General features: G+C 40.6%; 1 protein-coding gene across 4 annotated transcripts in view; it reads right to left on the reverse strand.

Annotated features, from left to right (window-relative positions):
• The window catches only part of si:ch211-137a8.4 (neurofilament heavy polypeptide), a 51,720-nt gene that overhangs the window by 24,676 nt on the left and 120 nt on the right, over positions 1–26,924 (reverse strand). The window contains exon 1 of one of the 4 annotated variants that reach the window (XM_042413205.1): positions 4,754–4,853. The exons of the other annotated variants lie outside the window; for them this stretch is intronic. The gene's annotated coding sequence lies outside the window, so the exon portion shown is untranslated. Of the gene's footprint in view, positions 1–4,753; positions 4,854–26,924 lie in introns of those variants that run through there. 4 annotated transcript variants of the gene reach the window in all.

Raw genomic sequence — 26,924 nt, forward strand, 5'->3', positions numbered from 1 at the left:
CACTGCTGCAAACTGGAATGAACTCTAGATGTAAAAAGATCTATTGATCACAACTCACTAAACTAGCTCAGTGTTTTTAAGAAGCAGTCTTTGTATAAACACAACTTCATACACTTTACTTTCCTTTCTGTTTTCTTGTCATGCAGTCCACAAACCACAAAAGTAGCTTTAAGGACATTTGTATCCTGTGAAAAGACCAAAACCAATAATGTTTTAGCTCTCAATACTCTCTTCCTTCTCTATCCTGTCTGTGGCATTCAGCCTCAATCCCACTGATCCTCGGTTTGGTGCAGGTGCAGGACGAAAGCAGCATACAAAGGAAAAAGGAGAGGTGGTCCGCACACTGAAAAATGATGTAATGATGCAACGTTTTAACTTCCAAGGTCTTTTTGTCGGGCAAACAGCCATGTGAACAAATAGGTTACACTTATCTTGCAGTGTGTAGCCTGCTCACTGTTCACATTGACAAAAACCTCGCAGGTCAGAACATTTTAAAGCCACTATCATGAAATTTTGAATATTCAGAGCCTCTGTTTGCACCTGCAGCCAACACTTTTTAACAGGTCAATAATATAAAACAAAATTATTAATATCCTAAAACAGATGCCAACACACAGGAGGAAATAGTGCATTTCTTGGGGACTATTTTCAGCAGCGGATTAATCCACATTTGGTGCTCTAGTGAGTATTTCTGGCAGCAGGACGGTGTGTGTGTGTGTGTGTGCTCATGGTAATGTAGGAACATGTCACTGATGTGTTTTAACAGTTTTAGAACAACGGCGTTCTGCAGCACAGACGAATAAGAGATAGATACACACACGATGCTTGTTGGCAGATGAATTCATTGTTGGTTTGGGTCTTTTCATGGAATTATGTTGACAATAAGAAACACATCACCAGACCTATCCTTTAAAACACTGCTTTGTTGTACCTTTTGAAGAATTTAATGAATGAATGTGCGGATCAATGAACGTGTGAGTCACACATACTGATGTAGAGTAACCGACATTCAGCTGTGAGAAACTGTGGAGAGTCGGGACGTTTAGCGAGCACAGTCAGACGCTCTCAGAGGAGAAGCTGGTAAAAAAAAAAAAAAAAATGAGTCAGACTGAAGGAGGAGGCAGAGGGGACGCAGGCAGAGAAGCACTCAGGTGGAGAGACAGTCACACAGGGGAGATGGAGGGACGAGCGAGGGAAGAAAACACAGACGGAGAGAGAGAGAGAGAGAGAGGGAGCGAGGTGTAAGCACATACATCACATGCTCCAGATAATCTCACTATGTTGTTGCCACAACTGACTGACTGACTGACCAACTGGATGACTTGGTTGACTGGCTGCCATATTGGCTTGCTGGATATGGTTGCCCGGGAGACGAGATGGCTGACTGACTCACTGAGTTACTGACTGAATAACTCACCTACGTTATCTGTTGATGAGTGCTAGTTAGCTAACTGGCTAGCTGTTTTACTGATTAGTCACTTTTTAATCAGTAAAACGAACTATCTGGATGTCTGTGAGGCGAGCTGGTGTTTGCAACGTGTGATCGTATTCTCCTGCTGTTTGGACACATTTCACCATAATGCATTGCATTCACAAGCTTTAAAAAGGCACAGCAGTGGCTCTCTGTATGTTTACATGTGAAAATGACCTGCAGCCTCGCACAGTGAAAACACCTGGACACAAACTGCTAAATCTCTTCTTCTTTGTCCTCTTTTTTTCAACCAACAAAAACTGCATCACAGCAAACATCCCAGCTGACTAAATCATTATTCTATCATCACCACATCATCTGACAAAATAAACATAAATACAGGTAGTTCAGTCTCACCTATACTGTGTTTTAATATAGTCAAATTCACGATTGAGAAGCTCTCATTTACATACATTTTCTTTTTTCTGTTGTCAGTCAACGGAACAATGATTCAATTGCAGCTCATACATGTTAACAAGCAGTCATTCCCACTGCTGCACTGGTGCTGAACTCATTATTTTATATGATAATATATATATACGGCGTTTGAAATAAGTGAGTACTTCTTTACTTTACCGCCACACAGCCCCCCCCCTGGCAGTTAATGTCATCATTTTACTAAAGCTCTGTTTTCCCCAGTAGGCAACACACTTTAAGATTTATACACCAACATTTTAGTCTGGACTGAAGGGCTGAAACACAGAGGAAAAGTCTACAAATGTAACCAGCTTAGTGGGAACGTAGTCTGAATGGCAGACATTTGTTTCATTGTCTGAACGTGACCTGACAAAACTCTCCAAACCACCCAGCTGTTGCCCTGAATGGCTAGCAGTTCAAACAGCTGTTTCCTAGTCTAATTAGCTTGTTCGCTAACTGGTTGACTGACTGGTGACTTTGCCGGCTGCTTCCTGACCACGTGGAGCTTCCCGGGCCAGTCAACGCTGCTCTGACTCTTGTTTACTACTCTGAGCTTTAAATCACCGGTAGCCTGTTAGCGCTGACGCACATAGCTCATTTACTCTGCCCTTGCTAGTAGCCTAAAGATAGAAACGGACACCTACACCTCGCACAGACGCACACACACACACACACAGAAACAGCTACACACTTTTACTATCAGCCAGTGTTAGAATCACAGTGTTAATCAGCTGCTGCAAAACACAAGCACACAGATTAGTCTCATTGACATCGGTGTAGAGGCTAGCAGCAACAACGTGCACACCACATACTTTCAGCCTTCTACAAGAGTCCCTTCGGTTTCTGCTGGAACACAATGATTTATCTTCTAGAGTTTATAGGAGCTCATCAGTGAGTGATTTATCTCGGGCGGACTCTTCGACTCTGCATATTCGACTAATTAGTTTCTGTTTGCAGTTACAACAGGCGATGAACAGCTTTCATTTTGTCCGGTGACACATTTGCTCAGACTGTTTGGAGAATCACATTAGCAGCTGAAATTTGGACAGAGATTATGAAGCTCTTAATCTAATATTCTGCTGCTTATCAATAATTCAGCTGTTGATTGTCGTATTTATCGAAATACTGCGGATGCAACAGTAACAATCTGATGCACTATTCTTCTCAGCTCTATTTTATTTCATTTTTATTCTTTTCTATGTTATCCAGGATATCTGCAAGACACTGAAACATCTTAAAATATCTGACATTCTCTAAAATTACAGTTAAAAATGGCGTCATTTCTTGGTGCACTTGACTCTGACTTATTCTATTTAACTTTATTTTCCTCTTCCTTTCTGTTTAATTGCATCGTTGCTCTTGTTTCTGAGATTTTCGGCTCTTATTTATCTGCACGTGTTTCCGCTGTGAGACATATTTTATGCTTCAAACTCAACACAATTCACAATTTGTAGTTTAAAGCATCAACAAGTGAGCTGAGTGGAAACTGGAGGATTTAAAGGCGTTATATATAACAAATTCACAGATTTTACCTGATCAGATTAGATAAATTAGCCTCTGTATCAGCTTTGTATTCTTTTATTTGCACCCGGTTGCATTTGCAGGTAAATCTATTCAGCTTTATGGCACAAACCAGATTGAGGGAAATGTTCTTCCAATGCAAAAGAGCGAGAGGCTGAATCCAGATGTTTACCCTCTGGACCTTCTTACGTATAATGATGTGTCTGAAACGGTCACTGTCATCACGTAAAGTCTAAGGGGAGGGGAGAGAAATGTTCCGTGAGACGGGACTCGTTTTCATGGATGTGTTCTTAACCCACGCCGAGCGGACTCGCTGGAACTCGGACTCGGATTTAAAGGATCACAAACTTCCCATTAACCTGCCTGTTAAATCCAAGACTGGTGGCACAAGAAGCAATGTGTCACCCTTCATCTCGACTGCGGACTTGTTGCTTTTCAGTCAATAAACCAGGATTATATATATGTATATAAATTCAACAATGAATCACTGATGAATAAAAATCCTCAGCATGACAGTTTTAAACAAATATAACGGTATGAATGACACGTTCAGCCACACGAGACAGCTTTTTCCCCCGTGGTCGTCTTTGTTTCAGTTTCTCTTTATTATCTTGGGTAGATTTTTTTTTTGTGTGTGTGTGTCTCCTTGGCAGGTGATTACGCTGCAGCAGTAGATGAGCATTAACGAGTTGGATGGTGGATGTGAGAGGCTTGAAGCCCCCGAGGTGTTGGAACAGCATCAGACAGAAGAAGAGGACGACAAAATGGAGGGAGGGGAGGGAGGGAGAGGATGGAGGGAGGAAGAGGAGGAGGAGGAGGAGTGGTGCAGACATGGGCTCGTTGCAAATCGCCTCTCTGTTTCTGTTTGTATGTCTCTGACTTTCATTCTTCACCTCTATCCGTCTGTCTGACTGTGTCACTGTCTGGTTTCTCCTCCTTCGTCTCTCTCTCTTCTTTCCATCTGTCTTTCTCTTGCTCTTTTCTCCTCTCTTTATCTGCCACCTTTACCTTTTTTCTTTCTCATTCCCTATTTCTTCTTCTCTCTCTCCTTCCGTCGTCTTCTTTTCATCCCTCTGTCTCTCTCCCTTTTCCTTTCCTCTTTGCCTTTTTTTTGCATGTGTCTGCATCTCTTTCCTTCAGAGTTGTTTACCTCCCTCTTTCTGTCTCTCCCTTTTCGCTTTAATTATCTCCTTCACCTTCCTTCCTTCTGACTCTGTGTCGCATTTACTCTGCTCTTCACTTCCCCCCTTTTTCTGTCGCTCCTTACATCTCTTCTCTCCTTTTCGTAATTACTGTCTGTCTTGCCCTCTTTTATGTGTTAATGTCTCTCACGCTGTTTACTACCTCTCTCTATATCTTCTGTCTCGCACATCTTCCTCCTCCATCTATCTTCCTCTATCTCCCCCATCTGTGTCTCTCCATCTCTGTCTCGATCTGTTTCTTCCTACCAGTCTGTCAGTCTTTATCTCTCTTTTTTTTTTTTGTCAGTTTATGACCTTTCTGTCTGTCTGTCTGTCTGTCTGTGTGTGTCTGACCGTCTCTTCAGTCCAAAATTAATGTTTCATTCATTTTTTAAATCATTATAACAGGAGAGCGATCAACCACTCCCATAACCTCATTATAAAGCCGAAAGGGAAAAAACTAGATCATTGAAACTGTGTCATTGATGTGAAACAATTGAAACCAGGTTCAGCCAAAATCATCCAGATGCAGATCTGCAGTTTCTATCCAACCAACCTGCGCCATCTGCAGTTAATGAGTGTTACAGCTGCAGCTACGTGTGTGAGAGAGAATTCATACTTTACCAGTTTAACCTGTAAGATGCCGGGTTTATCAACCGGAACATCGAGAGGAAGCTGTCATAACCCGTCTGTTAGATACTAATTTCTGCCTTTCATCCTGAATATTTGAGCAACAATGAATGTTATATATAAATGTCTGTTGATGTTTGGTCAGTCTGGATATATATGAGACATGCATCTATAAAGGAGCAAGAAGCAACAGGATGTCAGTCATTTTCCGTGGAGGTCCTGCTATACAAGCAGTGCATTAACTTGCACATTAGTGACTGAGTTACAGTCAGCTTTCTCCAGTAAGCTGATTTCTTAAATGTCATGTGCACAAAAACCTGGTTACGGTAATCAGGTTGGAGAAACCTGATTTCCCTAGTTTGATTTTTGAGAGCACTGACTTCTTGGACTTCATGTGTAAGAGGAACTAATTGGCTCTTTTACAAGTGCGCATGTGCACGACGAAAAAAGACTGCAAGACATGGACAGTAACCGCTGTGTGAAGGGAGAGATAATTACACATAACGAGAGAGATTCAAACTATTCCGTCCAAAGTCAGACTGAAATTGGAACTAACAGAAAGTAGCATCTAGAAGTTTAAATGATGCCGTTTCCACTGCTGAACATTTAACTATTTGTTAAATTCAGACACATGGATGCTGTGAGGAAAAAGCTCAGTCAGTCTGTTCTGACACAAACACACACAGGACATGAACTCCAGGATTTTGCAGAATCATCCAGTATCATCATTCAGACTGCAGAGAAGTTACAACCACAAACTGACGTCAAACTATTCTTAAACACTATAAACCAGTCATTTAAAGTCATCTCTTTAGGCACTGACTAGATCTAACAACGTATGGAAGTTTCTTGTTATAACAACCAACTTATAATGTTTTAACAAGAAATGTTTGTTTCAATGAGATACATTCATTTTGTGAAATAACAATAATAAGATGAAGTGATATGTTGTTATAACATGAAAAGGATACATTAACCCTTTCATGCATGAATTATGATAATCTCAGTCAGGATTTTTTTTCCTCTTAAGCCATAAAAAAAAATATTTGAACACACATTTTTCAAGGAGTTTGTCCAACTTAGTGGACGGATGATTAATTGTCATTTTCTCCCAACATAAAATCAATACTTGGAAATGTTAACAATTGTATCACTCCTTAGTTGTTACTTGATGTTACAACATTTTATTTACCTACAAGGGTCTATTACTATAGAAGGATTGGCAAGATATTCCTGAGCTGTCGGGTATTTCCGGCCGGCAGGCGGCCATCTTGGTTTTGAGAAATTTGTGTTGCACTTACAAAGTCTGGCCAATGGATGGCAGCGTATGGGACGACACACTAGAGTCCACTGTGTTGGTTGATGTGCAACAATACCATTAAAACCCCATGCATATATAAGAAAATTGTCCATTGTGACCACTGTGCATGAAAGGGTTAATAACATGGAAAGGATTGTGTTAAAAGTTTCTTGTTATAACAAAAAACCAGGTGAAAAATGTTTTTGTCATGGTGGCAGCGATACGCTACCATCAATAACTGGAGCTGGAACTGTCATAGCCTGCGTTTGGGGCAAGAATTTAAATTACAGCAGTTATCTTCTTCCCCTGTAGGTGGCAACATGCTTGTGTCTAGTACAAGGGCTGAAAAATGAACCCAATGCGGAAGTGCCAAAAATCTGCATTCTCTCTAATGGCCAACAGGGGGCGACTCCACTGGCGGCAAAAAGAAGTCCGATTGTATGGAAGTCTATGAGAAAATGACCCTACTTCTCTCTTGATTTATTACCTCAGTAAACTGTTTCCTAATGAGTTTATGGTCTCAATCGCTAGTTTCAAGTCTTCTTCAATACAGCATGATGTTCATTTTGTAAATTATGGTCCAATTTAGAGTAAAATAGACGATTAAGCAGCGTATGCTTTAGGACATAGCTACGTTGTGATTGACAAATCGCTACCATGGCGACAACGTTGCTTACGTAATGTAACCATTGCATATGGGCGTAGCTGCTACTGTTAGTTGTAACATTGTGATCACCTAAATAAAATCTTGTTTAGCGTTTGGTTGTAATAAAAGACTCATCAATGAGTTTTTTGCTAGCGAAAATTAGCATTAGCATTATCACTGTTAACCATAGATTGTAAATGCACCGTGCTAACCAAGCTAGCAGCTAGCGCTATGCAGTGCAGCTCCACCCTCTCGTCCAAATATGGTCCCTTCTGGCTCCAAAAATCAAACATGGTGACAACAAAATCCAAGATGGCGATGGTCGAATCGCAAACCAATGGGTGACGTCACGGTCACTACGTCCATATTTTTTACAATCTATGGTCTAGTACTGAAGGTTTAAACTGCTGCTGCTGTTGTTCACTTCATTCCCAGCGCTTCACATCTAAAACTCAAGGAGAATCAGGACAAATCTTTCCGTCACAATCTAACGTTTCTCCACATTAACCAGATAATCACATCTGGTCAATCACCTGTCTCTGTTCAAATTAGAAACTTTCAAAGTTTTGGAGGCAAACAGCAGATAACTTTCATTAGTTGTCATTACGTGAGGACCTTCAGTGCCTCTTCAGTGCGTTTTCCAGCTGCATGTGTTTTCACTCTCTCTGATGACAGTCTAATCCCCTCAGGACGCCCGTTAATGCAGCTGTAATGGGGGTCAACGGGGAAGCGGCGAGAGTGGCCAATCACTGTTTCTCACTTCACACTGCGATAATAGCCCTCATCTTCACACCTTCACTGCTATCAACAACATGGACTCAAAAAAAAAAACCTTGACTGCTGCGTTCACACGCAAACACACACAGCTCAGGTTTCCTCATTTTTAACCCTTTTGTGGTGCAGATGTGTTTGTTTCAGGGGCTGAGTAGGAGAAACAACAACACAAATAGGTCATTTGAGTGCAAAATTTTGTAATCTGAAGGTGTAAATTCTCAATTTTGAGACAATAATTCATAAAAGTTTTTACCCAGCGTTACCTGCCAGAGGATTTTTGCATGAAGTGCTGCTAAATAAAACCTGATGGGCTGTTTAAGATGCGAGTGGCTCATGTCTGAGAAGCAATGGAGGGTAAATGATAGCGTTCCCTGCAGTTTAACTTGAGACACCAGTTAAAGAGAAGACACATTTGGAACTACAATCGTACATTTTTCCTACAAGAGACAGTTTAAGTTAAATAAAAAGGGGGTGACTGGATTTAAAAAGACCTCACTATAGGAGATTTTTTTGGTAGTTGTCAACATTTAAACTCTTAGTAAATATAGACAAATGCAAGTTGTCAGTTTAGCATTTAAAGAAGTGCAGCAAATCCATTCACATTTTGTTAAAGCCTTCACACATCAGCTCTCTGTAAGCAGGCGCGCTTGTTTTATATACAACAACATTTCATTCATGAGGTTGTTTCAAAGCCCTCGTCCTCTGCAGCTGACCTCTGAAGATTTCTCTTTGGCTTCACCTACTGATGTTCCTCCTTCTAGGAGGTTGTTGTTGTTGTAAAAAAACATCCTTTATAACAAAGTTACAGTTAATTATGTTCCTCATGTTCATGTCCCTCTGTTTGAGTGCAGCCTGAGGAGCGACAAACCGAAAACAACTACAAGTAACATCTACAGCTGCTCACAATCAGGAGACAGTTTCATTCATTTCTCCAGACTGACATCAGCTGATCAGACTCCTAGAAATTACATTCATATACAACTAAACTGTTTTGTCCTAATTATGCTGCATTGACAAACATAATGGCTGCCTGGATGTTCACAGGTAACGTTTTTTGCATCCTGAGTCCTGCATGTGTTCAGGTTTAGGCAACAAAACCACTTTGGTTCAGGTTAATGACAAGTCACTGCAGACTCTTTTCTGCACTAAACCAAGACTACAATCTTCTCTTAACCTTCACAAAGTGCTGCCAAAGTTTGATCACAACCATAAAAAAGTACAATAACTGTAGTTTCTACTTGTGGATTTTGTTCTGCAACATCTATTATATGGGGGGGGGGGAAAAGAAGCAGGTACGTTGTCTGTGAATTTTCTCATTATGTTGAGAGAAAACAATTCAGACAGCATAATGTTTCTCGCAAAACGTTTTCTCTGTTGCAGTTTAGTTGTATATGAATTTCTAGGAGGAAGAGGAGTTGGTGGGACAGCTGTCACACAAAGCTCCAACAGACAGCATCATAATCATAATGTACCGAAACACTGAACCATCAGGTTTTCTATAGAAAAACAAGCTCACCTTGCCTACTTACAGACTGCTGACGTGTGGAGGCTTTTGCATTATGTTAATATCTTAAGACCGTGGTAGATATTTAGAATGGATTTGCTGCAATATGTTAAACTCCCACACTGGATAAAAAAATAAAAAAAAATGTACAGCACTGAAACACTGGGATGAAAGATGTGATACAATGAGTTGGAATATTAAAGAGCTGAAAACATTATCAATCAGTTTTCTTTTTCTTTGATGTAAAGCTTTTTAGGGTAGCTTGTTCTAAAAAAAAAATCAATCCTGTTGGAGTGTTTTGCTATCAGGGCTGTTTTCTTAAAGCATATTTTACTTTATCTGAACAGAGAATATTTAAATATTGAGCCCAGGAAGAAGCATGTCCACAAGCCTGAACATGAAATAAATAAAATGAAGCCTTTTTTATTGCAGTAATGATCAGCTCTCTTCATAAAAGGTAACTGTTTAGAAGTTACTAGTCGCAGAAAGTCAGTTGAGTTAATCTCAAAGAGATAATGAACCAAATTTACTGAGGTACAAACATGGTAAATTAGTTTTTCTTCAGTTTTTTTTTTTATACACTTCAGCTGAAAAAATAAGCAACTGTGATATCAGGAGCTTAAACTGGTTTACACAGCTGAATCTGTGAGGCTCTTTGCTTTCAAACAACATACAGTTTGTCAAGGTGAAGTGAGGATTTAACTGGATGTCGTCCCAAATATATATTGTAAGAAATCCGCCTCCCAACCTGTGTGTGTTTGTTCAGCTGCTTGTTGGGGGGGGGGGGGGTTAAATGTTCATTTGAAAACTTTGTCTGTAAAGGGCACTTGGATGATTTTCAAGCCTTTGATTCTAAAAAAGATTTTCCGCGTCGTAGCGATAATGACACAGGAAAAAAAAAAAGCCTTAATGTATGAAAATACCACTGAAGGTGACATTTCAGTGATATATGCAGTTATACTTTTGAAATATGGAAGCGTGAACCCTTGGAGTCTGCAGCATTTTGTAATAAAAACCATCAGTCACGTTAAATGAAATCTGGCCTGCAGGAAAAAAAAAAAAAAAAAAAAAAGCTCCACTCCAGTCAGAGCAGTTCTCCCGTTTTAACATTTCAGTCACGAAGCTGACGGAGTTACAGTGATAAAGAGCCTGTTAGACTGTTCAGCCCCCCCGTTCGCTCCGGGACACAACAGCGGCGAGCGAGAGAGCACAGTAGTAGCTGCTATGGGAATTGAACCTGTGACCTCTCAAGACGGAGGCTTAAGCGGAGCGGAGAAAGAAAAAAAAAAAAAAACCCCGTGTCCGAAAACCGAGACGGGAGTGAGTCGTATTCATTTGCGCGGGTTTATAAAACGAGCGGCGGTAATCGGGTTGGTCACAGCACCTGGACAACGATCGATCTTGTGACCAGGAGAAAGATTCACACACAACACAGAGAGAGAGAGAGAGACGCTGTGAGGAGAGAAGATGACATATGTTTCCCAGGAACACAGGACACACTAAATAGGATGAAAAAAGACGACTCTAATCGTCAAACATCAGAGGAAACTGAGCTGAAAATGTGCAGAAAATAAAAAATATTTCCAAAACAGAATGCATTTAAAATGTAATTATTCGTTACAATATGAATATCTGTATGTTCTGTGCCTGTTATTTAAAGTCGGCTCGGTGTGTCTAAAGCTTATCTTAACCCTCCTGTCGACTGTGCAACTTTTGTCCTCCCGGGTCAATTTTGACCCTAGAGGAGAAAAGTCCACAGATGCTATAAATTTTAATAAAACACCTAAAATTCAATGAAAGTAGTGATTACTTTTACTTGCAAAGTGTGTGGTATGGAACCATCCATGTGATTTTTCAGGCAATTAGATGAAAGAAATCCATATTTGTGATAAAAAAAAAAACATTTGAAATCGGGTCAAATTTGACCCGAGGACGACAGGAGGGTTAAAGGCCTCGGCGTGCTTCAAACAAAGAGCTCACCGGGTTTTCTAACGAAGCTTCATCTGTTGATTCTTTACACAGAAAGTCCTCGACACAAACAGACGAACACGAATACAAGCTGACTTTTATTATCTGTTACATTTTTATCTGACGTTTTGAATTTTATTTTGAAACCTTGACCGGGTTTCTCTCAAAAGTTGATTTTCTTTTATGCTGATTTCCAGCGTCGTGTCTGTCGTGTTTATTTCAAATTTCCAGACACAATTCAGAGATTGATAACTGATTGAAAATGTCTACTTATGTATATTTCTGGCAGTCCGAGAGCACTTTAAAAACTTAAAACCTTAAATTCGAGGCCCTGCTGACCTTTAGGATCAGTCTGTGCTTTTTTTTCTGTCTTTCATTCATTTTTAAATCCAGTGGATGTTTTTATATCGCTCAGTGCTTTGGGATTATCCTATAAATTAGTATAGTAATGTATGTTGTATGGCAGATAGTCATGTGCTTTTTGATGCAATATGATCATATTTCTGTGTAGCTCACTGAATGGCTGATTGCTGCAGTAAGCGATTAGGTTTCTGATAAAAAACAAAAACAAACTATAGAGTGAGGATCAGCTGCTGTGCTTTGATTTAATCCAGATTCCTTTCCGATTGGACCGGAGAGATATTACACAAACTGTCCCCGACTCTGGCAACAACAACATCGAGGTGGTTCAAGACTGAAATCCGACGGCTATAACATCAGAGAGGAGTTCAGCTCAGGTGGCGACAAATAAATAATGAAACGACAGAGATATCAAACCTATAGACGAGTCTATTGATGCTGAAAAACATTCCTGAAGAAACCCCGAAGCCTCCTTTACTTTCATAGCTACACAACAACAAAACCCCCCAGATTCAAATCGCTATAAAAAAATCTAATCAATTGTTCTTTGGCATGAGGACAAACTGTCTGCTAAATTTCACAGAGATCTGTTTAAACGTTGGTTGTTTTTTTTTGGACAAATCCTGCTGTCAGACGGACAAACTGACTGTAGGTCAGACGAGGGGAGATTCTCCACCTGCTGCACGGTTTCAGTTTAGAGGACTGAGCCTCACATGCAGAGGTGTAACACACACATACAGCAGCTGTCTGTCGCTGACGCTGTCTAGAAATACGTTCCTCTATCGCTGCTTTTATAGCAAACTGCTCATTTTGTAAATGTGATAACATTACGATCTATTAAACGATCCCATTAAATCAGCATTTTAACAAGTCCTTCTGCCTTTAGCGGGGTATGTGTGTATTTGTTGGAGGAGTTTTTTTTTTGTAGGCTTGTTGGCCTGCAGCTCATCTAACAGGCAACATTATCATTAACAAGATGGTGCAAAGAGGAAGTGATTCCTGACAGGATGGCAAGCAAACAGACTCCTTAGTGAAGAAGATGAAGCATCCAAACTGCCAGATGAAGGTAAAATGGAAGCTTACAGGATGAACAGAGATGATATCTCTCTGATTGATTACCTGATTATGTCTGATTACAGCTTTGTTCTTCGTGACTGCTGTTAAATGTGTCCTTTCAGGTACTTTCTCTCTCTTTCTAACAGTGAGCCAATCAAATCAAACAGGCTCTTGATTGGCTGCTCTGATTGATCCAGGAAGTGAGTGAACAGGTTCTCAGTGAACACAGAAGCTGATTTTATTCTGCTGGAAACAGGTAAGAGGAAATTTTGGGTGGAAAAATGTGCGTTCGTTCGGTGTAGAAGTGTATTTTTTACTGGAAATACTTCCTGGTTACCTTCAGTTTAGCTTATAAATCAGTTTCAAGCAGATATTGATTGAAGACTAATATTCACCTGCAAGGCTGCAACTATTATTTTCATTATCTAATAATCAGGTTGCTTATTTTTTGGATTAATTCCATCAACAGAAAATAATCTGCTTACAGTTTTGATAATTGTTTAATCATTAAAGTCATTTATTGAGCAAAGATGGCCGACAGGATCTGGTTCCAGTAATGCTTCAACAACTGTTGGTTAATCAATTACTTGATCAGTTGTGAGAATTTGCAGCTTTTCTCGGTTTTTTTAATCGTTGAATTTAAACATCTTTGAGTTTTGGACTGTTTGGACGTGTTTTACTGGCGCTTTGTTGGCTAAACATTTAACTGAGCAACTATTCAAATGATTGATCAATAATGGAAGTAATTGTTAGTTGCAGTTGGTAAATCGTCCCATTATCAGTTCCCAGAGTCCAAGCTAATGTCTACAAATTGCTTGGTTTGTCTGACCAGCAGTCCACCATCCCATAATATGCAATTTGCAAAGATATAAAACTGTGAAAAACAAAAAATTCTCCAATTTTAAGAATCAAATTAGTTGATTATTCCATTTATCACTCGTTAAGTGATTAATCGACTCGTCTTATTGTCCCGCTCCTGTTACAGAGCAGTTGCTTCCTTTTTTTGACCCAAACAAAGATGGCAGCCGGGAATGTTTCCTAGTCTGGTTACATGATACAAACTGAGACTAAATATTCTCTACATGTGCTTCTTCTTCTTCTTTCTAATCCGTTACCGCCCGTGAAACACATTCCTCTCACTTTTTGCACACATTTTTTTGTTTTCATGCACTGATTTCGTCACATCTGAGGCGTCCGAACTGTGAAAACATTGGATGGGGGGAGGTTGGATGGATGGATGGATGGATGAGAGAGGCTGGCGTAGTGTGTGATCTGCCCTGACGAGCTTCAGCCAGATAAACTGTTGTTGTTGTTGCTCTGGATTAGAGACTGGTGTGTTCCTGCAGCAGATTGCCCTCGCAGGGAACGGACAGGCCTTTTAGTGTAAAGGTATTAAGCCCAGGTCTAATCCAGAGCGAGCAGAGCAGCCAATTTAAACTGGATTCAGCCCATAGGACGACACTTCCCTCTGTCTGTCTCCATCTGTAGTCTTTATTCTTTGTTTCTCTGTTGCTAACTGTCATTTTTCCCTTAATTTATGTCTTTGTTGCTCTTTTATGCCCCCTCCCGACTTTATTTTTACATATTCAATGAGGATATTTTTCTTCTAGTTAACAAATCTCATGTGCAGACCTAAAACCAACAAGTATTGTGTGTATTCAAAGCCTGATATATCTTATCCCTCTGTGCTGTTGACCTCTGTTGTCCAAAAACTCATCAATGAGCCACACCACTGCACTGGGTGACACCTTCCTTCATCACCATGAACATACACTGTAGTTTATTTTGACTCAATCCTGCACACACACCGTCCTGCTGCCAGAAATACTCACTAGAGCACCAAACGTGGATTCATCCGCTGCTGAAAATAGTCCCCAAACAACAAATGCACTATTTCCTCCTGTTTTAAATGAAACTATACAAATACAAATTCAAATTATAGTGAAATGATGAATAAGTATAGATGCATATACAATAAAAACTACAATCACTGATGTGTAACTCAATATATTGGTTGGCAAAAACCTAATAACTATATTGCTGACTGGTTTTTAAGCAAAAATACCAAAAAATTCACTGGTTCCAGCTTCCCAGATGTGATTATTTGCTGGTTTTCTTATAATAGTAAACTGAATATCTTTGGGTTTTTGACAGTTGTACGAGTAAAACAAGCTTCTGATGGTCATTTTCAACAAATCTGTGACATTTCGATGACTTGAATTATTAATTGACAGATCAATCAATCAGGAAAATCAGCAGATATCAGCAGATATTGTTCAAAACCCCCAGTAAGTCACGGACATCGTTGTTCTCTGTGATCTTCTTTTAGTGGTTTAAAAAAGTTTGCTGTTATTCCATTAATGCAGATGTCATGGCCCAGTGGAGACTTAACAATATGTGTGTGATCTGTTTTTTTTTCCTCTCAGTATCTGCCTTGAAGCCACTCGCAGCTCTCAAGCAGTTTGGGCTGAATTGAAGGTTTTTTTTTTATTTTTATTCAACGTCGTGTCCTCATTACCATGCAGACCTATATTTTCAAAATACAATTCCCTAATTATCCCTGCTGTCGTAGTTTTTGCATCAGGAGCTGAGGGTTTGGGTTGGGTGGGGGGGGGGGGGGGGCTGCTCTGAAAAGGCTTTCATGTGCAACGCTGTTAGGGTCCATTTATTTTCTTCTACTCAAAAAAAAAAAAAAAAAATGGTGAGCAAGATTTCTGTGTGCTGGTTAACAGCAAAGTGTTTGTCCCTGATTATTCTGGCGAAGAAAGAAAGATGCAGCTTTGCATTTTTTAGCAAGATTTTTTTTAAGAATTCCTGTTTCGCAGGTGAATGAACAGACTACGATTAAAACCACATCAAATGCATAAAAAGTCAAGTCATCCAAGCAATATGTTATAATGTTCTTCAACTACATGAACAAATACTAAAGATAATGGATCTGTAGGCTGAAATATAGGCCAAAGTATATATTTTTTGGTCATATATGTTACAGGTGCATCCACAAACTTGACTTATAGATACTCTCATCTTACCACTTATACATTAAAGACACAGATTTAGTTGTTCTCACCTATCTGACTTTTTGAAAATATGTATATTTCAATGTGTCAGACACCAGGGATTACACTCAACCCACTTTACCTAAGGAAAATGGTATAAATGCTGTATTTTGTAATGATCTTGATAAAGCGACTGTATTTGATTTGGATCAATCACATCATGGCTTAAACCCAATCAACTTCACAAAGCCAGTATCTGAGGCTGATACCGATCAGACATACCCACAGTTGTTGTCTGCTGCAGTGTTTCCCAAAGTGGGTGCAGCACATGAAGGAAACAGAGTGACGGTTTCAAACATATCAATACTGAATCAATATCAAAAATCGCCATATTTGCAGCCATAAAATCTCTACATCTGCAGTATTGCCACAGGTAACATTGGTGACATGACAGCTCATGGTTCGCTGGTTGTCATAGTGATGAAACTGGTTTGCTGACACGAGAATAGTGACTTTCAGGACAAGTGATGGATGAAGATTTGTCACTGAACTTGAGCCAACGTTGAAAACTGCTGGACGGAGGAAGTTCCACACAGTAAAGTAGAGAGAACAATATTAAAGTGAGCTGTCATTTAGGACTGCGACTGATGATTATTTTCATTATCAGTAATTCTGCAGACTATTTTCTTAATTGATTAATTGTTTTGTCCGTAATAGAAATGTGCTTGTATACCATTTTTACTTTATACCGTGATTAAACAGTCTGATGGTGACAATAGATCCAACCATTTCCATTACCGTCATTACCGTGATTATCGCAGTTTGCAGAGAGCTCCGTGAACACAACACAGCTCTCCTGTCTGTATTAGCAGTTTTATTTTATTTAGATGAGCCAAAAGAAAAGACCAAACGTCAAACAGAGACACATCAGGACCAGTGAACCAGGCTCCTTGTCTGGTTAGCATCTAGCCACTCTTGCTGTGCTAGCTACTTGACCTCCTGACATGCGGTTAGTTAAGTAAGTTCAAGTGATGGACAGTGTGCAGGATTTTTTGGTTCTTTCACAACTATTGACACCCAAAACAGATCGGAACATGTATAGAAAGAGAAAAAGACACTGAGCTGCAGTTTAAGTCATTTCCAGTCAAATGTGTGAAACTTTAAACAACCAACCTACTTTTGTTTGTTGTGTTTTTAGTGTTTTTGATGTGAGTTCATTTGCAGGGCGCAGCAATGTTCAGTTTGATTAAGTCTGAGGCGATCATGGTGTGTGTTTGTTTTACTCTATAGGAGTATTTCAAGTGTTTTATGTCAACCCAAAGATATTCAATTTGCTATCATATATCACAAAAAACATCAAATACTCACATTTCAACACCTGGAAATGGAGGAAATTTGGAGTTTTTGTTTGCAAAATGACTAAAACGATAAATCAAAATAGTTGCCGACAAATTTTCTGTCAATCAATTAATTGACATTTCAGCTCCACTGCTATTTGAAAAAGTTGGGGAACCACTAGTCTACTGTTGAGATCTAGAAGTCCTGTCAATCATCTTGAGAGTGGCGTGCACAGGTTGCTTTAGGATTAAACCACCAACCTTGAACCACAACCAGTTTAAGTCCAGCTGCCCATCATCTCTCTCTCTCTGATCCCTTCATCACTCTTAAATATTTTTATGCAAATCACAGATTGAGCCTTTATCATGCCGCCAGCCTCCCTGCTGTCGCGCTCTTGAGCCTAAAACCCCCAAACCTTAAAGCCTGTTGTCCTGCTCTGCAACTCACCTTCACCTCTAACCGCTGACCTCTGACCTTTGACCTCTGAGTGTAGCAGGTCAAGAGAAAAGAGGATTTTCCTAGAGGGAGCAATGAAGTTTCAAATTACATGACACTTGATTTAAGCCTGTTAAATCCATCAGAGGGATCAGAGGAAAAGACTGCACGTAAAGCTCTCACACAGGTTTACATGTGAAGGAAGATATATACGTTAACACACACACACACAGAGCAGCTCAACGCATCAAATCTGGTTGTTGTTTTTTTAACTCTATCAGTCGTGGCTGCAGTCTGAACTCTCAACACCCACTCAAAAGTTTTACCTGCCAAAAACAGTCTGTCAGTCCTCCTGTTTTCAGTGTATTTCCATTAAAGCATCAAGTGAGGGAAATATTCAGATAAGAAACTGACGCCTGCAGATTATTCCGTCAGTATCATGACTTCAATCAGGTAACTTTAGGCTACTTGAAGCTTAGATGCTGCATCATTGTGTAGAGCAGCTTTAGAGGACTTTAGAAATACATGAGCACAACTCTCACAAGCGAAATGAGTATTCAAAAAAAGAAAGAAAGATTTAGACCAGAATCTGTCTGGACAACAACATTAATCACAGACTGTAAACTTCCCAAATTTGCAGAAATGTTACCAAGAATGTGAGTTTGGTTTCCTCAATGAAAGAACAAACAATGATGGAGCCAAACTGTTTCATCAGGCTGACCAATGACGGGTGTAACGTCATTGGTCACTTGCTCTGTCATTCACAAACTCAACAAGTCAACAGTGACTGCTGCATGAGGGACTGGTGGGAATAACCCAAAGATATTCAACATTATTATTATTAAGATATTCTACATTACGGCTGTTATAAATATCAATTGTTGAGTATCCTTTTCCCCCACAAAACCATGTACTGAGAGAGATATTTTACTTTTTAGAAAATAAACTTGGCAGTGCTCCGTGATGGAGACAAATGGAGACACAGTTTCCAAATTACCTCAAACCTTTACTGACCTTTGTTGTTATATATCGGCCAATAAACCGCTCATGTCGATACCACTTTATCTGTGAGAAGCTAACATTAGCTGATATACCAGCTGGACCAGTTTATCTGTTGGACTTGTGACAGTAACTCCTGCACAAAACCCAGAAAAGTGTTGGATGGCCAGACTTTAGTCGACTCTCTGCCCTGCAGCCACTAACAACAGGCAACCAATGGGAACCTTCTCTGAGACAGAGCCACTGTATTTACCAAAGTAACCAAAGATTTACAGCAAGTACAAGATGTCTGCTGAGGCAGGGAGAATCATGTGGTGATACCAAATCTGTTTGAGGCATTGTGATGACATCAGTATCTTGCTAAGACCTTGCAGATATTGTGAAGATTGTGAGATCATGCCATGGACAACCCAAGCAAAACCCAAGTAGGTGAATATTTGTATTTGTCTTAAGCTGGATAAAGATGAGAAGCACCAGTGTTGTTTGCCATCAAGACGACTAAAAACTGAATGAAGCGGCAAGAAAATCTCCAAATCTAAAAACAAATTTACAGTTTGTAATCGACTGGATGGCTGCAAATGTGGGCGACTGGAAGCAGAGATGCATCATGGACCAAATACGGCCCACTTTGCTGCAACTGTCCCACATTTCAAACTGTTGATTCACATTCATGAAACCATTTAACAAGACATCCAACTCAAGACATCCGATCACATTTCCGATCCTGTTGCCCATAATTTACAGTTGTATACGAGTCGTTTGTTTCACCAGTCACTGCTTGAGTGAAATGTAATTGCTGCCAAGATTTCAGGGAGATCAAGGGAACAAAGTGCTTGTGGTTTTTGGTTAAATGTTCAATATTTATTTAATAAAAAACAGGATCTTTCCCTAAGCTAAACCAAGTCTACACATAACCATAAAAAAAAAGTATAATCCCGCTTTGAAGTGAACAGTTTGTGACTCGCCAGATATGTTAATTAACAACGATTCCTCATAACCCAGATGGTATGTTTCCTTCAAAACATACTGGCCAGTTAACTGGCTGATAATTTATGGGTTGAAATTTCAGATCATCCATCTGTTATCCAACATAAACCCTAAACATCCACCCAGTTTATACAAGTCTTAAAGGGGACGACGTATCATGCACATTTCTGGGGCTCTACTGGAATATCTTTGCATGATTTACAGCTCAACAAAACTCCTTATTTATCTTATTCTGGCCCTTTATGCAGCCCATCAGTTCAGCCTCTCAGGTAACTTTGCAGACGAAGCGTTCAGAGCAGGTTGAAGCCCTAAATTTTGACTTGCAGGGAGCATTTTTACATACGTTCATCCTCCAACAATCCAACTACACAGACCTCCAAAAACTAATCCACCATTATCTGAAACAAACACTCCACATACATTTGAACAAGTTCTGGATGACAGTTCCCATTCAGGATTTCAAGGATTTGGTTTTTGTGTCCGGTTCAAACAGAAATCCGTGTCCGTTCAGGCTCTTAACTCTCACCCTGCTCTGACTTTCTCTTGTTCCCTACCAATCACCCAACAGCTCACCACCTCCACCGACACTATAGGCATTCCTCACAACAAGCCCGCGGTTTAAAGGGACATTCTGTGTTTTCTTTTTTTCCCCCCTTTCCCCGTGTCCATAGTGGCATCATTATAAGAGCCTATTATGGCGTTACAGAGGCCGACTCACAGACTAAATGCCTTGTTTCTGTCCGCCATGGGAGCCCTTCTATAGAGCCGCAATTCCCTCCTTCAACAGAGAGGCCCCTTCATCATGCTGCCCTCCTCCTCCTCCTCCTCCTCTCATCCTCCTCTCTCTCTTCTCCCTCAGACACAGACAAGCCTTTATCTGCCCATCATGTGCTTGCTCTCTCTTTCTGTCTTTCTCTTTTTTTTTCTCCAGCCTGACCCTGTTTTCCACAGCGAACAGGCATGCCGGTTAGGATTTGGGGGGGAAACACACACACACACACACACACACACACATACACATATGCAGAGCGAGAGGGGGGGAAAAGGCTGATTTGGAAAGCCAGCTAAATATTTTATCCATGGCCACACTATCTGTCTGTGTAGCTTAATACTGATTTGATGTTATCTCCTAAGTCTTTCCAGCAGAGGTTTTTTTTTTTTTTCATATTTTATTTTCCGGTCAAATAATCTCTTCATATCTGCTGTGCAGCATCTAAACTGTGCACCGTGGAATCTCGTTGTGCTCGAGCGTTGTCTTTTCCTCTCTCGCTGTCTGTCTGGGAAAGCTGCGGTTGTTGGAGAAAAAAAACATGGACGGACCGGATCATGACTGTTACCAACTGGATGTGACAAACAGCCACCATAATGCACAAAAACCCAACTGTAGAGCTGCAGCAGATTATTATTCTCATCAACAATTAAGCTGTTATTATTTTATATTTCTGCAATGCCAGAAAGTAGTGAATGTCCGCTACCCATGGTGACCAACAGTCCAAAGATGCAATGCAGAGAAAAGAAGCAAATCCTCTAATTGAAGACGTTGGAACCAGTGAAGATTCTGCAATTTTGCTTCTTGAATGACTTAAACCATTGATCAATAACCACTTAATCAACTGATGATGTCAGCACTAATCAGACCAGTATCTCCAGACAGATGTATTTTCATGCAGTAGCCACCAAACGCTAACCGCTAAATGCTAAACCATCTAAAAATGTGTCCTCTTCCACTCTTTGAAGCTTTCAGCAGGTCCATCATGTGTCTGTTCAAACTTCCAGGTTTTTATTTTATGGTCGCCTATAATCAATATATCAAAGTTTCCTCAGATTCCCACATATCTCTGCTTCACTCACAGGAAGTCTGAGGTTTCAGTTTACAAAATAGATAGATTCAGGTGTTTTTAGCCCATTCGTTACAAATCACCCAACATTACTGTTGATGGTTTTCTAATGGTTTCTATGGTTTCTATTCATTCATTCATGAGTTCCTTCATTCATTTCCCAGCAGTATGAAAACCAGCTTGCAGTGAAACTGGCTGGATCTATATTAATCTATCACAGTGAAGCTCATCATGTCTGTGTTTGCTGTCAGAAATAATGTTCCTGTTGTTTCGATAACGGATTGCAGACTTTTACCATCAGTCTGCATTCACCACAATGTTGCTGAGGTGTATTTTTACAACAGTAATGAAGACAATGATGCTCACTGGGATGGATTACATAACTCAAGCTACTGAGAATACAGCAAACTAAAAACTGTCTATAAAGGTAAAAACTGATGGGATGCTTTGCTATTAACCTTCAGGGGAAAAGTAAAGGTGCTGTTTCACTCAACAAACGCCATTTTTTTTTAGGTGTGTGGCTATTTTTGATCTGCCATCTACCAAATAACTTGTATCTGGATGTCTTACCACCTCTGCTGACCAACTTCCACCAGTGGGAACCAATGGTTTGGTCTTTATAAATGAACAGAAAAACCAGCGGATGCTCCGTTAACGGACTGATTAGTTATCTCAGTTTGGAGAGAAATGGACGAAATCCATTTTAGATAACGAGATATCTAGTTTTCTAATGATTTCATGTGGTTTCCAAATCCATTCGACTATTTTTTGCCACCATCTTCACTCATCTAGAACTAGAAAATCAAATGTAGCCCTGATGCGGCCGTACGAGGTGGGAAAAAAAAAACTTTACATTCCTGTGCACACATGTGCCGAGCGGACTACTGGGAATGGAGAGAATTGTTTCTACACGCTGGTTTTATGTGTTTCACGGAATTTCAAAAGCCTCATGATGTGCATGTGATGTGAAAGGAGCGGAGGAAACGAACTGTACATCACTGAACAATTTCCTCCTTGTCCTCCCGCCGCGGACGCCATGTTTGATGTCTGTACAACCGTTTCCCTCCGTCGGCTCGTCTGATTTTTTTTTTTCCGAGGTTAGTTGGCGTCACCCCCCCCCCCCGCCCGCCCCCCGTAACTTCCCCCCTTTATTTGTTCACTAAACTTCATCTTGTTTCTCTTCTAATTTGCCTCCAGTTTTCTATTGTTCACTCTCCTTCTGGCCGCCATCTTTGTTCTCCTTTAATGTCTCTCCTCATTTCTTCATTTTAATTGTCCACTCTCCTCCTATCTTCTATCTTTGCCCCCATATTCCTTTCATTACACTCCTCTCCTCTCTTCTGCCTTCATCTTTTCTCTTCTAGTTTGTCCATTTAACCTCCATCTTGTCCCCTGCTCCTCTTTTCATTTCCTGTCATCTCCTGCGAAACTTGTCCAACTTCCTTCTCCTCTGTATCAGCTCTTCTTTTTACTTCATGTCTCTCTCTCTCTCTCATCATCTCCTCTCATTTTGTTCTTGTACCTTCTCCCTCTTCACTTCCTTCTCTTTTCTTCTCCTCTTAGGGCTAACATCACTCTTCTCAGTTTCCTTTTTGTCTCTTCTTATCTCCTTTAACTTGTCCACCTTCCTTTCATCCTCCATTTTGTCCACTTACCGCTTTCCTTTCTTGTCAACTTCTCTACTTTCTTCCTTTCCTCACCGTCTTTCCTTTTTATTTTATTTGAACTGCTTTCCTCTTCTTCGAGGCTCTTTTCTTCTAACATCTTCTTTTCTGTCCTCTTGTCTCTTTTATCTTTTAATTTGTACTGTCCTTTTTTTCTTTTACCCTCCTCTCATCTTTCATTATTCAAACACTTCACACTTTTTCCACTTTCTCCTTCATTTGTCTCTTCTGTCTCTGATGTCTGCTGTCTTTCCTTCTTCCATCTACTTCTTTCTTTCCCTCCCTCGTCTTCTCATCTCCTCCATTCATCCATCTCTTCTCTTTTGCATATTAACCTTTGTGTTATTTTAGCATTGGCTGTATACTTCCTCTTCTGTCTTTCTTCTCTTTGACACTAACTGGGCTCAATTGATGAAGGTGATAAAACATAATAATGAGCATAAAGCATTGTTATAATAGCAGATAATAACAATAATAGATGTTTTATATGTTATATGGATAAATAGTGATGTTACTCAGACATGTAACTGTCCAGTAACACAAGTACAACTAGATTTATTTGGGATTTGGGAGGAATATTGCTGCATAAAAAGTGCTGTAAACACTAAAAACATGTTTTACACCAAATAGAAATAAGGTGTCAGTTTTTGTGATGGACTCACATGGCATCAGTTCAAAATCTGGTTTATAAGCAAATCTCATAAAATTAATAAAAGTCTTCAAAGAGCAGCTGTGAATACTTGGACTTTACTAGCATTCTTCTGTTTTATGCATTTATCTGACAGCTATAGTTACTTTGCAGATTATAACTTTACATACAAAAACCTATGACCACCTGATAAAATATGATGTATTGTTATAGGTTAAGACATCCATATTTACATAAAGTAGTCCAAATTAACTGCAGCATTAAATTGCAGCTTTACATCTTAATGCATCAGCAATAATCATCCAATAATATCACATATAGCCTTAAAATAATCATTTAATTAACTTTAATCCCATTTTGCTGATCATACATCTGCACTGCTCCTTCACTCTCATCTTCTGTCTCCACTACAGTTTGTCAACTCTTCCATCTTGGTCCCTTCTTGACTTCTTCTCCTTCTGTCTTACTTTTCATTCACCCTTTTTAAAAAAAAAGCTCCTCTCCTGTCATTCCTCGCCTCCTTTTCTTCTTCTTCTCCTCTCCTGTCCTCCTCCTCCTTTTGTGATGCTAAAGGATGTTGTGAACAAGACGCACAGAGACGGCGCTGGAGATCTTCTTCTCATTTTTTTTTTTTTTTTTTTTTATCCGTCAAAGCTCCAATAGCGGGAGCGCGCAGTAGAAATAGAGCATAATTCTAATGAGAAGGAGGAAGAGGAGGGGGGGAGGCGCGCTCCCGAAGCTGAGGGGTGGGAGGTGGAGGGGGAGGAGGAAGCCACTCAGCCATCCAGCAGCGCGCGCATGCTCGAGACAGCAGGTGCCCGAGCCCCCGTTGAAGAAAAAAAAAACTAATTTGCATTGCTAATGAGCTCCTCTGAGCCTCCTCCCCCTCCATTTTGGGGGGCAAAAAAAAAAAAAAAAAAGCTTCTAATATGGCGACATGTTTTTATTCGAGCTCTACCTTCACGCTCCTTCCAAAAACAAAGAAAGATTTCAAATTATACGCTGATATTATGATCATAAAGGATTTCTTTTAAAAAAAAAGAAAAAAAAGAAGAAATCGCAGCAATAATAAAAGTCCACGTTGAAATATTTCAGACACATGAAGCATTAAGAAGGTCACCAGACTTCACTGTTCACTAGACAGCCTCACTTTAAGTCACCACAACAATATCATAAGAAAAAAAATAATGTTGACTTTTCATAATGAAAATGTTTGTGAGGCGATTAATTTGGGTTAATGAAGCGATTTAAACGAGTTCTTTCCCAGCAGATTTACACAGGGAACAAAAGGCGGCTGAGTGTGACGCCATGGGCAGACAACTCACACACACTCGGCACATGGACTCCCCCCCCCCCCCCCCCCCCCAAAAAAAAAAAAAAACCCAAAACAAAACACCGTTAAACGATCAATTAATTAGCCAATCGACAGGAATAATGATAAGTAATAATCAGTGGTGATAAAAGAGCAGCGAGTGTAAGGGTGAGGGGGGGGGGGGGGGGGGGGGGGGGGGGGTTCGTAGAGGTCTTCGACATCATCATCAACAACAACAACAGTGAGAGGGGCTCAGAGTGAATTCCTTATTGAGCAAAACAAGTGAAGCGCCAAATTCCCAACAAGCAGCCCCCTTGTCTATTGTGGAGGGATAAAGAGGCTGACAGAGAAAAGACTCCTGCCTTCAAACCTCCAACCTCTTTGTAGAAGACAAAATACCGCAGCAGACAATAATATCAATAATAATAATCATCATCATCATCGCAGGCTATCGACTCTATAACAATACATTGGCGGTTTGATTGTAACATATATATATATATATATATCTGCTTCTCTTCCTCACGTTGACCTCATTTACATCTGACACATGCCTGGATGTGATTATGATCTGATTTCAGTCTGTCTGTCGTCATGTGCGTGCGTTTTTGTTTTTTTTAACACGCGCTTCATCGAAAATGGTTGAGACCCCTCGCACCCCCCCATCCATCCACCCCCCTCCACCACCCCCCCAACCTATCCATCCATCCACCTCCCTCCCCGCCCCCCTTTCGGTCTCTCTCTCTCTTTCTTTCTGCGCGCGCATTGTATAATATTCTTGGGTTTTTATTGCACTGTTGTTGTTGTTATTGTTGTCGAGGCGCATAAACAACTTCATGCGCCTTCGGGATTTTTGCTATTATTCTCCAGACTGCACACACACACACGCTGAATACACACCTACAGACAAACACACACACACACATGAACAGATGACAGACACACGTGTCAGATGCACAGAGGCAGATTTAACATTTGACCGTATATGTCCGCCCCCCCCCCCCCCCCCCCCCCCTCCTCCCCTTCCCCGAGAGCAACAAACGCCCCTATATGGGTAACAGTATGGAGCAAATATCATATAGCAGCTATACATCCCTGCAGGAATTATTAAAAAGACTCCACATGAGATTAAAAAATATCACGCAGCTCCCTGTTGAGCCCCGCATGAACATTATAAAATATGATATTGATATTATCCCCCCTTCTGTTGCTCCATCACATCATGAAGAAACGGCGCACAAAAACACCAACCAGACCGGAGCCAGTCTGTGTGATTGATCCGGGCTCTGCTGTGATTGATCCATGTTGCCATGTGATTGACCCGAGCTGTTTAACTGGACATGTATATATATCATTTCAAATATTTCCCCTCCGTTGCTTCCAGAAGGAGCCGGATCAACGGATTTTTTTTTTTTTTTTTTTTTTTGGGGGGGGGGGGGGGGGGGGGTGCACCGCGCTCAGCGTCGCCAAACAACAGCCCCGCTCATTGTCCCCCTCCGCCGCCGCCAACGCCACCACCACCACCACCACCACCACCACCGCTACTCGCTGTCTCCTCGCGCACACCGGAGACCCTCCAACCAAGACAAAAACAAGCCCTTCTTACACAGAGACCCCCCAAGCCTGTATCACCTCACCGCTCCTCCTCCTCCGCTGCCACTACCAGGTTAATTTGACCGTTAACGGCCCTAATTACCCGCCAGCTAATCGCCATTAAACGCATTCCCGCGACCTGTAGCCTCAGCTGCGGTCGACGGGGCCAAATAAAACGCTTAATTTAAAGAGGTGAGAATAACAATGAATAAATGAGAGGCAGAGATGGATGCAAAACAGCAGGGAGATGATGAAAGCATGAGAATAGATAAATCAATGAGC

This window comes from Thunnus maccoyii, chromosome 6 (assembly GCF_910596095.1).
Source record: "Thunnus maccoyii chromosome 6, fThuMac1.1, whole genome shotgun sequence".
Taxonomy (NCBI): Eukaryota; Metazoa; Chordata; class Actinopteri; order Scombriformes; family Scombridae; genus Thunnus; species Thunnus maccoyii.